The sequence below is a fragment of the Mustela erminea genome, chromosome 7 (assembly GCF_009829155.1).
Source record: "Mustela erminea isolate mMusErm1 chromosome 7, mMusErm1.Pri, whole genome shotgun sequence".
NCBI lineage: Eukaryota > Metazoa > Chordata > Mammalia > Carnivora > Mustelidae > Mustela > Mustela erminea.
Window position 1 is genome coordinate 35,625,878 of NC_045620.1, and position 13,789 is coordinate 35,639,666.

General features: G+C 36.9%; 1 pseudogene; it reads left to right on the plus strand.

The window, feature by feature from the left end:
- Positions 1–11,798: 11,798 nt before the first annotated feature.
- On the plus strand, positions 11,799–12,338 carry LOC116596487 (annotated as a pseudogene).
- Positions 12,339–13,789: the final 1,451 nt, after the last annotated feature.

Consider the following 13,789-nt stretch of genomic DNA (forward strand, 5'->3'; position numbering starts at 1 on the left):
GCATTGCTACATGCAAGGAACTGTAAGCTGAGAAATGACAGGCTTATTCCTCCCTCCTGAGAAGCCTGGCTTAGGACCTAGCATGTGTGTATAATAAAAAATATTTCTTCATTTAGTCTTAATGCTCCACTCCAGACGCAGAGCTCCTAAAACCCTTGGGATTTCCTAAGCGTCTTTTGCTACATAAATGAATGACTCCTTAAAAGCCCTTAGGTCAGGGATGCCTGGGTGGCTCAGTGGGTTAAGCCGCTGCCTTCGGCTCAGGTCATGATCTCAGGGTTTTGGGATCGAGTCCCGCATCGGGCTCTCTGCTCAGCGGGGAGCCTGCTTCCTCCTCTCTCTCTCTGCCTGCCTCTCTGCCTACTTGTGATCTCTCTCTGTCGAGTAAATAAATAAAATCTTAAAAAAAAAAAAAAAAAAGCCCTTAGGTCACCTAAGGCTGGGGACTGGTTGCCGGGGAAACTCACCATCTGATTAGAGTGTTGGCACTTTCAGTCCTCCCCACCCCCCCAGCCCCACCCTGACCTGGAAGAGAGGGGGTGCCCTAGGAGTTCAGTTGCCAAGGGCCCAAGATTTAATCTGTCTTGCCTATGTAGTAAAACCTCCCTAGAAACCAAAAGAATGGAGATTTGGGGAGAGGGGTATGCTGGAAGAGGAAGGAAGCTCTCCCTCCAAACCCCATACCTTGCCCTATGTATTTCTTCATCTGGCTGTGGATCCATATCTTTTCATATTCTTTGTAATAAACCAGTAATTTAGTGAGTAAGCTACTTTCCTGAATTCTGAAATCTTCTTTAGCAAATTAAACATCAGGAGGGAATAGTGGGAAGCTCTGATGTACATATAGTCTGCTGGCCAGAAGCCCAAGGTGACAAGCTGACTTGATGATTAGCATCTGAAGTGAAGGGTACTGGTGAGGCTGAGCCTTGAACCTGTGAGATCTGATGCTATCTTCGAGTGGATAGGGTCAGAATTGAGCTGAGCCGTTAAGACACGGTGGTTGGTGGTGTGGGGAGAAACCCACACGTTGGAACAAGGAGAATTGTAGGATCATAGCAATTTCCGTAGCCTGCACCCCTTACTCTCAGGAAGGTTGAGCCTGCCCAGAGAGGGACCTGGGAACAGCACAGAGGTCAGTATGCACAGCTATCATTTCATTTGACGTTTACAACCCCCAGGGAAGATCAGGACAGACTCTGTTGTTCCTAACTGACTGAAGAGAAAACTTAGCTCCAGAAAGATAAAGCATTTTTAGTAGTGATAGCTCTTCTAAAGACTAAAGCATGCAGGTACTCTGAGACAAGTAATGCTGTGAGCTTTTGATGAGTCTTTTTTTTTTTTTTTTTTTTAATCCAGTTCATAAATACTTCCCATGATTCATTTGCTGAGTCTGTTTTCTGTATTTAATATGTATAGAACTTGAATAAAGAGGCCCCAGATCACCTCTCAGGAAGCCCAGTGTACTTTTCATTTTCTCAAGTAAAGTTTCACTTGGCTTTGTTTGATCAATAGTTCATTTCTCATTTTAATTTAGTCATGATTCCAGGGTTCTTCCCAGACAATGGGCAGCCTGAATCAGCAGTAACAGCCGTTTTTTTTATGAGCAGAGATTCTACAAAGTGATACTGAGCATGAAATTGCTGTGAGGAATCAAATTTTATAACATTCTGGGAATTTGTAAACAAATAAACAAAGCCAATGCCAGGTATATTGCCTTACGTTATATGGTCTTCTGTATTTGGGTGCCATTCTAATGTAGGCAGCTCTAACATTTTTAAAAAAAAGTGTCACAACTCAAATGAGAGCTTTACATTTAAGTCTTGCCTTTACTGCTTCTAACCATGTGACAATAGATGGGACACTGGACCTTAGTTTCAACTTCAGGAAAGTAAGGACAGTAATACTCACCTCCTTGAGATATGGCTAAAATCATACCAAATATGACATGGGGTCTCCATGAGTTACCGTCCCCTGGTCACCATCACCATAATCAGGAACATCTCATAATAAATAGCAAAAGGCATTATTAGAGAGAAATAAACTCCTATATCTTAAAGACTTTATTTAATTATCAGAGACAGAGCATGTGCAACTGAGTGGGGGATCTGGGGGTGGGGAGTGGGGGACAGTGAGGCAGTAAGGGAGAGGGAGAGAATCTCCAGCAAATTCTGTGCTGAGCACAGAGTCCAACATGGAACTGGATCCCATGACTCTAAAGTCATGACCTGAGATGAAATCAAGAGTTGGACACTTAATGGACTGAGCCACCCAGGTGCCCCCAAACTCCTATATTTTAATAATAATACTTTAGTCATCCTGATTATTTGATCATCGTTATTTTTTGATTCACTTAAATTCATTTCACATTATGAGAAATAAACTATAATTTATTTGTTGGAAAGGCGTTTGCTTTTGGACTCTAAGTTAGTGAAATTCATTTTGTTATAAAGCACAGCATGAAGGCTTATATAAACTATATGTTGTTTATGTAGTCTTATATGCTTCCACTTTACAAAGAAGTAGATTCCAATGGTCAGCGTGAAATAGAACCAGAGAACTTTAAAAACCTGTAAGACCAATAGGCTTGAAAAAATGGGGGGTGAGGATTAAAGAGTAGAGTTTTATATGCAATTGAAGTAAAATTGTTATCAGCATAAAATAGGCTTTTACATCTATAAGATTCTTTCTAAAGATTTTATTTATCTATTTGACAGAAAGAGAGATCACAAGCAGGCAGAGAGGCAGGCAGAGACAGGAGGAAGCAGGCTTCCTGCGGAGCAAAGAGCCTGATGCGGGGCTCGATCCCAGGACCTTCAGATCATGACCCTAGCTGAGGGCAGAGGTCCAACCCACTGAGCCACCCAGACACCCTATAAAATGTTTTATGTAAGTGTTATGCTAACCACAAAGCAAAAACCTACAATAGATACATAAACAATAAAGACAAGAAAATCAAAGCAAAGCACTATGAGAAACCATCAGTTCCCAGGGAAGATAGCAGGAGAGGAAGAAAGAAACAAGGGAACTACAGAACAGGTAGTTAACAGTAAGATGGCATTATAAATCCTTACCTATCAATAATCACTTTAAAATAAATGGGTTAGGGCGCCTGGGTGGCTCAGTGGGTTAAGCCGCTGCCTTCGGCTCAGGTCATGATCTCAGGGTCCTGGGATCGAGTCCCGCATCGGGCTCTCTGCTCAGCAGGGAGCCTGCTTCCTTCTCTCTCTGCCTGCCTCTCAGTGTACTTGTAATTTCTCTCTGTCAAATAAATAAATAAAATCTTTAGAAAAATAAATAAATAAATAAATAAATAGGTTAAATTCTTTCAATCAAAAGGCATAAAATGGCAGAATGGGTTTTAAAAAAACAACTATATGCTGCCAACAAGAGAGTCAATTCATCTTTAAGGATATACATAGGCTCAAAGTAAAGGGATTGAAAAAGATATTCCATGCAAATGGAAACCAAAAAAGACCATAGGTAACTTACATAAGACAAAATAGATTTTAGGTCAAAAACTTTAACAAGAAACAAAGGTCATTATATAATGATAAAGGAGTCAACCCATCAAGGAGATACAAAAGTTGTAAACATATAAGCACCCAACATTGGAGTATCTAAATATATTAAACAAATGTTAACAAATATGAAGTTAACATTTGTTTAATATATAAATAAATATAAAGAAATAAATAATACAATAATAGTAGGGGTATTCAGTACCCCCACTTTCAACAGTGGATAGATCATCCAAAATTGGTAAGGAAACATTGGATTTGAACTATACTTTAGGCTAGATGTACCTAACAGACATATGCAGAATTTTCCATTCAACAGCAACAGAATACATATTCTTCTCAAGACCATACGGAACATTCTCCAAGATCAATCATCTGTTGGTTCAACAAAACAAGTCTTAGTAAATTTAAAGAGAATGAATTCCTACCAAGCATCTTTTCCAACCACAATGGTATGAAACTAGAAATCAATAACAGGAGAAACACAGAAAATTCATAAATATATAGAAATTAAACAACACAGTCCTTAACACCAGTGGGTCAAGATGAAATCAAAAGAAAAGCCAAAAAATATCTTGAAACAAATGAAATTGGAACATGACATACCAAAATTTATGGGTGCAGTTTATAGTAATAAATGCGCTAAATTTTTTAAAGATTTATTTATTTGAGAGAAAAAGAATGCACACATGGAAGGGCAGAGGGAGAGCAGGGAAGAGAAGCAGATTCCCCACTGAGTGTAGGGCACATTGTGGGGCTGAATCCCACAACCCACGAGATCATAATCTGAACTAAAATCCAAGAGTTGGATGCTTAACCAACTAAACCACCCAGGCACTCCAGCTGTGGTAAATGCCTCTGTGAAGACAAAAGGAAATACTTCAAATAAATAACCTAATTTTATACCTTAAAGAACTAGATACAGAAGACAAAGCTAAGTCCAAAGCTAACAGAATGAAGGAAATAAGGAAGATCAGAGCAGAATGGGATGAAATAGAGGCCAGGAAAAGAATAGTGATATCACTGAAACTAAGAGCTATTTTTTTTTTAAAGAGACAAGCAAAACTGTCAGATATTTAGCTAGACTAAAAAGAAAAGAGAATTCTCAAAAAATCAGAAATGAGACATTGCAATGATAACACAGATATACAAAAGATTATTAGACTTATATGAATAATTATACTCCAAAAAATGGAATAACCTAGAAAAAAATTGAAAAATTATTACAAACATACAAGCTACAAAGACTGGACCATGAAGTAATAGAAAATCTGAATTGACCAATAATGAGTAAGGTGATTTGTTTGGTAATCAAAAACCTCCTAACAGAGAAAAGCCCAGGACCAGTTGAAGATTTCTACCAAACACTTAAAGCCAGTCCTCAAAGTTCCAAAAATTTCAGAGGAGAGAACACACTCAAACTCATTTTATAAGGCCAGCATTACTTTCATACCAAATCAGATAAGGACACTACAAGGAAAAAACTACTGGCCAATATCCCTGATAAATATAAATGCAAATTTCTCATCAAAATGCTGGAAACTAAGTTTAATAGTACATTATAAGAATCATACACCTTTCAATCGAGTGGGATTTATCTCTGGGAATCAAGGATGGAATCACCATATGCAAACCAATAAGTGGAATGCACCATTTTAATAGAATGAAAGATAAAAATCATATAATCATTTCAGTAGATACGGAAATAGCATTTGGCAAAATTCTATATCCTTTCATGATTTTTTTTTTGTTAAAAGCTATCAAAAAATTGGGTATAGAAGGAACACAACATTATAAAGGCCTTGTATGACAAATCCATGGCTAACAGGCTCAGTGGTGAAAGGTTGAATACTTTTCCTCTAAGATCTGGAGCAATACAAGGGCGCCAACTAGCACCGCTCCTATTTAACAGTACTGGAAGGCTAAGCCAGAACAATTGGATAAGAAAAAGAAATAAAATAAATAAAGGCATCCAAATTAGAAAGGACGAAGGAAGATTGTCTTTTTGCAGATGACATGATTTTAGATAGAGAAAATCCTAATGATTCCACCAAAAAAACTATTAGAATAAACAGATCCAGTAACCTTGTGGAAATCAGCTGTGTTTCTATTCAATAATAAACAATGCTGGGATGCTGGGAAAACTGGATAATCACATGCAAAAGAATAAAATTGGACCCGGGACGCCTGGGTGGCTCAGTGGGTTAAGCAGCTGCCTTCAGCCAGGTCATGATCCCAGCGTCCTGGGATCGAGTCCCACATCGGGCTCCTTGCTCGGCAGGGAGCCTGCTTCTCCCTCTGCTTCTCCCTGCCATTCTGTCTACCTGTGCTCGCTCTCTCTCCCTCTTCTCTCTGACAAATAAATAAAATCTTAAAAAGAAAAAAAAGAAAAGAATAAAATTGGACCCTTATCTTATGTCACTCAAAAAAATTAACTCAAATGAATTATAGTTAAATATATGAACTGAAGAACACCTAGGACAAAACATAGCGGAAAATATTCTTTTTTAAAGATGTACTTATTTTTATTTAAATTCAGCTAACATACAATGTATTATTGGTTTCAGAAGTAGATGTCAGTGATTCATCAGTCTTCTATAATACCCAGTGGTCATTTCATCACATGCTTTCTTTAATGTTCATCACCCAATTACCCCATCCCCCTACCCTTCTCTCCTCCAGGAACCCTGCTTGTTTCTTATGCTTAGGAGACTCTTGCAATTTGTCTCTCTATCTCTGATTACATCTTATTTTATTTTTTTCTGTCTTCCTCTATGATCTGCCTTGTTTCTCAAGTTCCACATATCAGGGTGATCATATGATGACTGTCTTTCTCTGGTTGACTTATTTTGCATAACATAACACCCTCTAGTTCCATCCATGTCATAGCAAATGTCAAGATTTCATTTTTTCTGATGGCTGAATAGTATTCCATTGTGCATATATACCACATCTTCTTTATCCATTCATTTGTTGATAGGCATCTAGGCTCTTTCCATAGTTTGGCTATTGTGGACATTGCTGCTAGAAACATTGGGGTCCAGGTGCACCTTGGGATCACATTTGTATCTTTGGGGTATAGTACAATTTTGGAGAAAATATCCTTAACATGAGCCTTCATAACATTTTTGGACACGACACCAAAAGTACAAGCAACAAAAGCAAAACTAGACAAGTGGGACTACATCAAACTAAAAGCTTTGGCACAGCTGAAAAAACAGCCAACAGGGGCTCCTGCGTGGCTCAGTCAGTAGAGCATGTGACTCTCAGGGTCATAAGTTCAAGCCCACTTTGGACCTAGAGCTTACTTTAAATAAATAAATAAATAAATAAATAAATTAATTAATAAACAATAAATGAAATGAAAAAGATTCTTATGGAATGGGAGAAAATATTTTGCAAACTATTTGATAAGGAGTTGATATTCAAAATACATAAGGAACTTATACAACTTAATAGAACCCCCCCAAAATAATCCAGTTTAAAAATGGGCAAAGGGGGGCACCTGGGTGGCTCAGTGGGTTAAAGCCTCTGCCTTCAGCTCAGGTCATGATCCCAGGGTCCTGGGATCGAGCCCCACATTGGGCTTTCTGCTCAGCAGGGAGCCTGCTTCCCCCTCTCTCTGCTTGCCTCTCTGCCTACTTGTGATCTCTGTCTGTCAAATGAATAAATAAAATCTTTAAAAATAAATAAATAAAAATAAAAATAAAAATGGGCAAAGGAAAAAAGATGTCCAGATGTCTAGGAGACACATGAAAAGATGCTCAACATCAGGGAAATACACCACAAGGAAATACCATGCCACACCTGTCAGGATGGCTAAAATTAACAACACAAGAAATGACAGGTGTTGGCAGGGAAGTGGAAAAAGGGGAACACTCTTGCACTGTTAGTGGGAATGCAAACTAGTGCAGCCACTCTGGAGAAGAATATGGATGTTCCTCAAAACGTTAAAAATAGAACTACTCTCTGATCCAGCAATTTTATTACTAAGTATTTACAAAAATACAGGTTCTAAGGGATACATTCACCCCAGTGTTAATAGCAGCATTATCAACAACAGCCAAACTATGGAGAGATCCCAACTGTCCATCAACTGAGGAATGTATAAAGAAGATGTGAAGATGTGTCATACATACACACACACATACACACACACACACACACACACACACACACACGTACATGTAATGGAGTATTACTCAGCCATCAAAAAGAATGAAATCTTCCTATTTGTAATGACATGGTTGGGGCTAGAGTATATTATGCTAAGTGAAATAAGTCAGAATAAGACAAATACCATATGATCTCACTCGTATGTGGGATTTAAGAAAGAAAACAGATAAACATAAGGGAAGGGAGGGAAAAAAAAGGAGAGAAGCAAACAAGACATAAGAGACTCTAAATGATAGAGAACAAACTGAGAGTTGATGGAGGGAGATTGTAGGGGTATGGGCTAGTTGGGTAATGGGCATTAAGGAGGACACATGTTATGATGATGTTGCAAGTAAGTGTTGTATGGGTGTTGTAGGTAAGTTGGTGTTGCATGTAAGTGATGTAAGTAAGTGTTGTAAACTGAATTCTGGGTGTTGTATGTAAGTGGTGAAACACTGAATTCTACTCCAGAAACCAATATTGCACTGTATGTTAATACTTACCACTTAGATAAAATAAATTAAATTAAAATTAAAATGGGCAGAGGAACTGAATGGTCATTTTTCCAAAGAAGATATACAGATGGCCAATAGGTACATGAAAAGATGCCCAACATCACTAATGATCAGAAAAATGCAAATCAAAACTACATTGATATTCACACCTGGTAGCATGGCTATCACTGAAAAGACAAGAGTAACAGGTGATGGCAAGGATGTGCAAAAAAGAAAACCTTTGTGCACTATTGGTGAGAATGTTAGTTAATTGGTATAGCTACTATGGAAAACAGTATCAAGGTCCTTCAAAAAATTAAAAATTAAACTACCATATGATCCAGCATCTCACTTTTGGATATATATCTGAATTAATTAAAATAATTCAAATAGACATATGCCCTCCATGTTCCCATTATTTGCAATAGCTAAGACATGGAAACAACCTAAGTGTCTATTGACAGATAAATGTCAATGTATATACAATGAATGTATACAATGAATATATAATGAATGTATATCATCATAAAAATATGTATATTATTATAATATATGTCTATCTATATAAATAAAATGGAATACTATTCAGCCAAAAAAAGAAAGGAAATCAGCCCTTTGCAATAATGTGGGTGTACCTTGAGGATGTTATGCCAACTGAAATAAGTCAGAGAAAGGAAGATAAGCACTGTAAGATTTCACTTATATGTGGACTCTAAAAAAGCTGAACTCAGAAATATAGAGTAGATGGTTGACAGAGGCTGGGGAGAGGAAAAATGGGAAGATGTTGGTCAAATTGTGCAAACTTCCAGTGATAAGATGAATAAATTCTGGATATAACATGGTGACTATAGTTAACAGTACCAAATTATATACTTGAAAATTTCTGAGAGTAGCTCTTAAATATTCTTACCATACAAAATAAGCATGTGTGTGCGTGTGTGCCACATACACACACGTGCACACACACACACACACACACACAGATAAGTATGTGAAGTTATGGGAGTGTTAACTAGCCTTAGTGTGGTAGTTAGACACAATATACAAGTGTATTACATTATCAGGTTGTACACCTGATAATAAGCTTGTGCATTGTTTTATGTCAATTTTATCACAATAAAGCTGGAAAAAAAATAGAAGGTGCTACTATTTTGTCCTTAGATGAACTCAGTTTATAATTAATAGAAAAAATAATGGACGATGCTTTTGAGATGCTATGCATTGGTTCAGTGTAAAGAGATTATTTTGTGAAAATACTGAGATAACTTTAACCTAGCTATATATTTTTACTACAAAAATAATTCAGTTGATTTAGGCTCAAAATCTAGCCGCTCTATTGTTGCAGTGCATAAAAGTCTACACCTTTTTTAATGTTATTTCTTGCTACATCTGAAATCTATTCCAACCTTTTAATTATCTTCAGTGTTGTTGGTTCTGCCTAATTATTCTCTAGAGCCTGACCAGAGAATATCAATACAAAAGTAAATCTTGATAGTTCAGTGAAAGCAAAAGGTGATGGGCAGGGGAAGTACTTGAGAAGTTAGCAGGTGATCTTTCTGCACAGTCTATATGCAGAATGAAAATTTCTGTAGTCATGAACATTTACATATGTGGACCCCTTTGGTTATAAGAATTCTAAAAATATGGGACACCTGGCTGACTCAGTTGGAAGAGCATGCTGCTTTTGATCTCAGTGTTGTGAGTTCGAGCCCCACGTTGGGTGTAGAGATTACTTAAATAAACAAAATTTAAATAGAAAAAGAATTGTAATGATATCATGGTAGAATATTAAAGATACAGTAATTCATATTTTTGTATATTTCTACTGATGCTTTAGTCCTGATTTTTAGAGAATCTGAAAAAAGTTTCTAATTTGAACTCATTACGTATACTCTACACTTTCTATGAAAAGACCACCAAATAATATTCAGTTGTCAGGATTTAAAAATTCAAGCCAAAAACTGTTTAATTAATCAGGACTTATTCATTTATTTATTCTCTAGTCCATAATCATTTAACATTGAACCCACAACACAGATGCATTGTAAAGGATGCTCAGATGGGGTTTATTAATCTCAAGATTGTATAATGCAAAAAAATAAAAGAGTAAATGGAAACTTCCTTCCTTTGCTTCTGTAATTCTGTTTTGTAGAAAGCCTGCCTTTTAGCAAAGTACAGGAAAGTCATTGCTTTTTCTTTCTTGTGACAAATGAAACTGAATAAATACATAAATACATATTTCTTCCATAACACCTTTTTGTGTTCAGAGGTTAAACAGGCTTCTAAAGGAGCAAAATGGTATTATTAAATGAAGTGCAAATGTTGAAAGAGTATGTATCTGCATTATATATATATCCTCTTTCAGACCTTCTAGTGCTCATCAGATCAATTCTGTAATCTCATATACAGTTAGCTACCTAGAGGATTTCTGCTTTAAAAATTCCCTCACTTTTTCAAACATTTTCAGCACCTGAGCAGGAAGCTCAGAGGCTACTGAGACTGCTAAGGATAGACTTAAAATAGGCCGATGCTGTAGCCCAGGTGATGTCCTGAGCTCCACAGAGCCTTGGGGAAGATGGTTGCTTATTACAGTTACTAAACCTGGGGCAAGATGGCAGTAAATTAAGGAGAAGATATACTTGTGGGCTTCAAAAGAACAGTCATTTCTTCCTCTTGATATAAGGCAAGGTTTTTTATCTTTGCCAATTTATTACCAAATCTACATACATGGTGGACTTATTATTATTTATATATGCCAAGGTAAGGTCCTAAAAATGTACATATAAATGCTTATAAAATAAGTTGGAGTTCACACAGCATAATGATTATAAATCTGTGCTCTACTGTCAGTCCTTCTCTAAATTTGTATTTTCAAGGACTTTTCATGCATCTGGGTTCCTCATCTCTAAAATGGGGCTATTTCTGGGAATGTAAATTGGTACAGCCACTATGGAAAACACTATGGAGTTTCCTAAAACAAATTAAAAATAAAAACTACCATATGATCTAGCAATCCTACTTCTAGGTATATACCCAAAAAACATGGAAACAGGATCTCAAAAAGATATCTGCACTCTCATGTTAATTGCAGTATTATTCATAATTGCTAAAATATGGAAACAACTTAAATGTTGGTCACAATATAAATAGACATACACATAGATCAGTGGAACAGAATAGACAGCCTCAATATAAACCCACATATAAGTGCTCAATTAATTTATGACAAAGGAACCAAGAATATACAATGTTGAAAAGACAGTCTTTTTATAAATGGTACTGAGGAAACTGGACAGCCACAGGTAAAAGAATAAAACTGGACCTCTATCTTACCCAGACACAAAAATTAACTGAAAATGAATTAAAGACTTGAATGTAAGACTTGAAAAACCATGAAACTCCTAGAAGAAAACATAAGCAGTAAGCTCCTTGGCATCAATCTTGGTGATGACTTTTTTAAAATTTGACACCAAAAACAAAGGCAATAAAAGCAAAATATATAAGTAGGACTACATCAAACTGAAAAGTTTCTGCACAGCAAAGGAAACTATCAACAGAATAAAAAGACAACCTATAAAATGCGTGAAAATATTTGTAAATCATGTATGTGATAAAGACTGATAACCGGCCGGAACCGCCATCTTCCAGTAATTTGCCAAAATGACCAACACAAAGGGAAAGAGGAGAGGTACCCGGTACATGTTCTCTAGGCCTTTTAGAAAACATGGAGTTGTTCCTTTGGCCACATACACGCGAATCTACAAGAAAGGTGATATTGTGGACATCAAGGGAATGGGCACTGTTCAAAAGGGAATGCCCCACAAATGATACCATGGCAAAACTGGAAGAGTCTACAATGTTACTCAGCATGCTGTTGGTATTGTTGTAAACAAACAAGTTAAGGGCAAGATTCTTGCCAAGAGAATTAATGTCCGCATTGAGCATATTAAACATTCAAAGAGCCGAGATAGCTTCCTGAAGCGTGTAAAGGAAAATGATCAGAAAAAGAAGGAAGACAAAGAGAAAGGTACTTAGGTTCAGCTGAAGCGTCAGCCTGCTCCACCCAGAGAAGCACATTTCGTGAGAACCAATGGAAAAGAGCCCGAACTGCTGGAACCCATTCCCTATGAATTCATGGCATGATAAATAAAAAGAAAATAAAAGACCTCAAGACTGTAAAAAAAAAAAAAAAAAAAAAAAAAAGACTGATAACCAAAATATGCAAAGAATTCATGCACCTTAATAGTAAAAAAAAAAAATCCATTTAAAAAATGGGCAGAAGCTCTGGATACTGTACATTTCTAGCAAACTCCTAGATGTTGGGATGCCTGGGTGGCTCAATCAGTTAAGCATCTGCCTTCAGCTCAGGTTATGATCCCAGGGTTCTGGGCTCGAGTCCCTAGTCAGGCTCCCTGCTCGGTTGGGAGCCTGCTTCTCCCTCTGCCTCTGTTGCTGGTCCCTCTGCTTGCGCTCTCTTGCTCTGTCTCTCTTTGACAAATAAATAAATAAAATCTTTAAAAAGATTAAAAACAACAACAACAACAAAAAAGCCTCCCAGATGTTGTCCATGCTGCTGATCCTGGACTACACTTTGAGTAGCAAGGGTCTAAAACAAAACCTAGATTACACTGCTTGACACATACTCAGCAGTTAATAAATAAGTGTTATTTTTATTAGCTTATTTACCTGTGCATAAAATAAGGCCATTATTAGAAGAAAACTTCTATAAGTTACGAATAGACTCTATATATTCTTGGTTTTATGAATGTCTATGAATGTGACTTCAAAATAATGAGAGAGAGAAACCACACATGAAAATCTTCCCGGTAACTTTGTTGTCTGAAGGTATGGTCAGTATTAGATTTTACTAGAATTGAGAACATTTTCTCTGCAAACTCTCCAATGACTAATGAATTAAGTTTTAATACTGAACCTTGTGCCTAAATTGTAAGTCTCTTAAACTGTTCTCTGCAAGTTCAGAAGTAGTCAAATCAGAGCACCAAGCTCTGCTGAAGAAGACTCCTCAGGAAAGGATAGAAAAGGCCATGGCGTGCCATAAAGTTCATAAAACAGTGAGCCAGGCTTTTTTTTTTTTTTTTTTAAACCTGGAACTTACTTTAAAACCTGAAATTATTTTAGAAGGTAAGGACAGAAGAAGATGTAGTATATATATATACAATAGAATACTATGCAGCCATCAAAAGAAATGAAATCTTGCCATTTGCAATGGCTTGGATGGAACTAGAGGGTATTATGCTCAGCGAAATAAGCCAATCAGAGAAAGACAATAATCATATGATCTCCCTGATTTGAGAAAGTTGAGAGGCAACATGGGGGGGTTTTGGGGTAGGAAAAGAAAAAATGAAACAAGATGGGATGAGGAGGGAGACAAACCATAAGAGACTCTTAATCTCACAAAACAAATTGAGGGTTGCTGGGGGAATGGGTGTAGGAAGAGGGAGGTGGGGTTATGGACATTGGGGAAGGTATGTGCTATGGTAAGTGCTGTGAAGTGTGTAAACCTGGTGATTCACATACCTGTACCCCCGGGACTAAGAATACATTATATGTTAATTTAAAAAAACCAAAAAATTAAAAAAAAAATAGGTAAGGACAGATTTG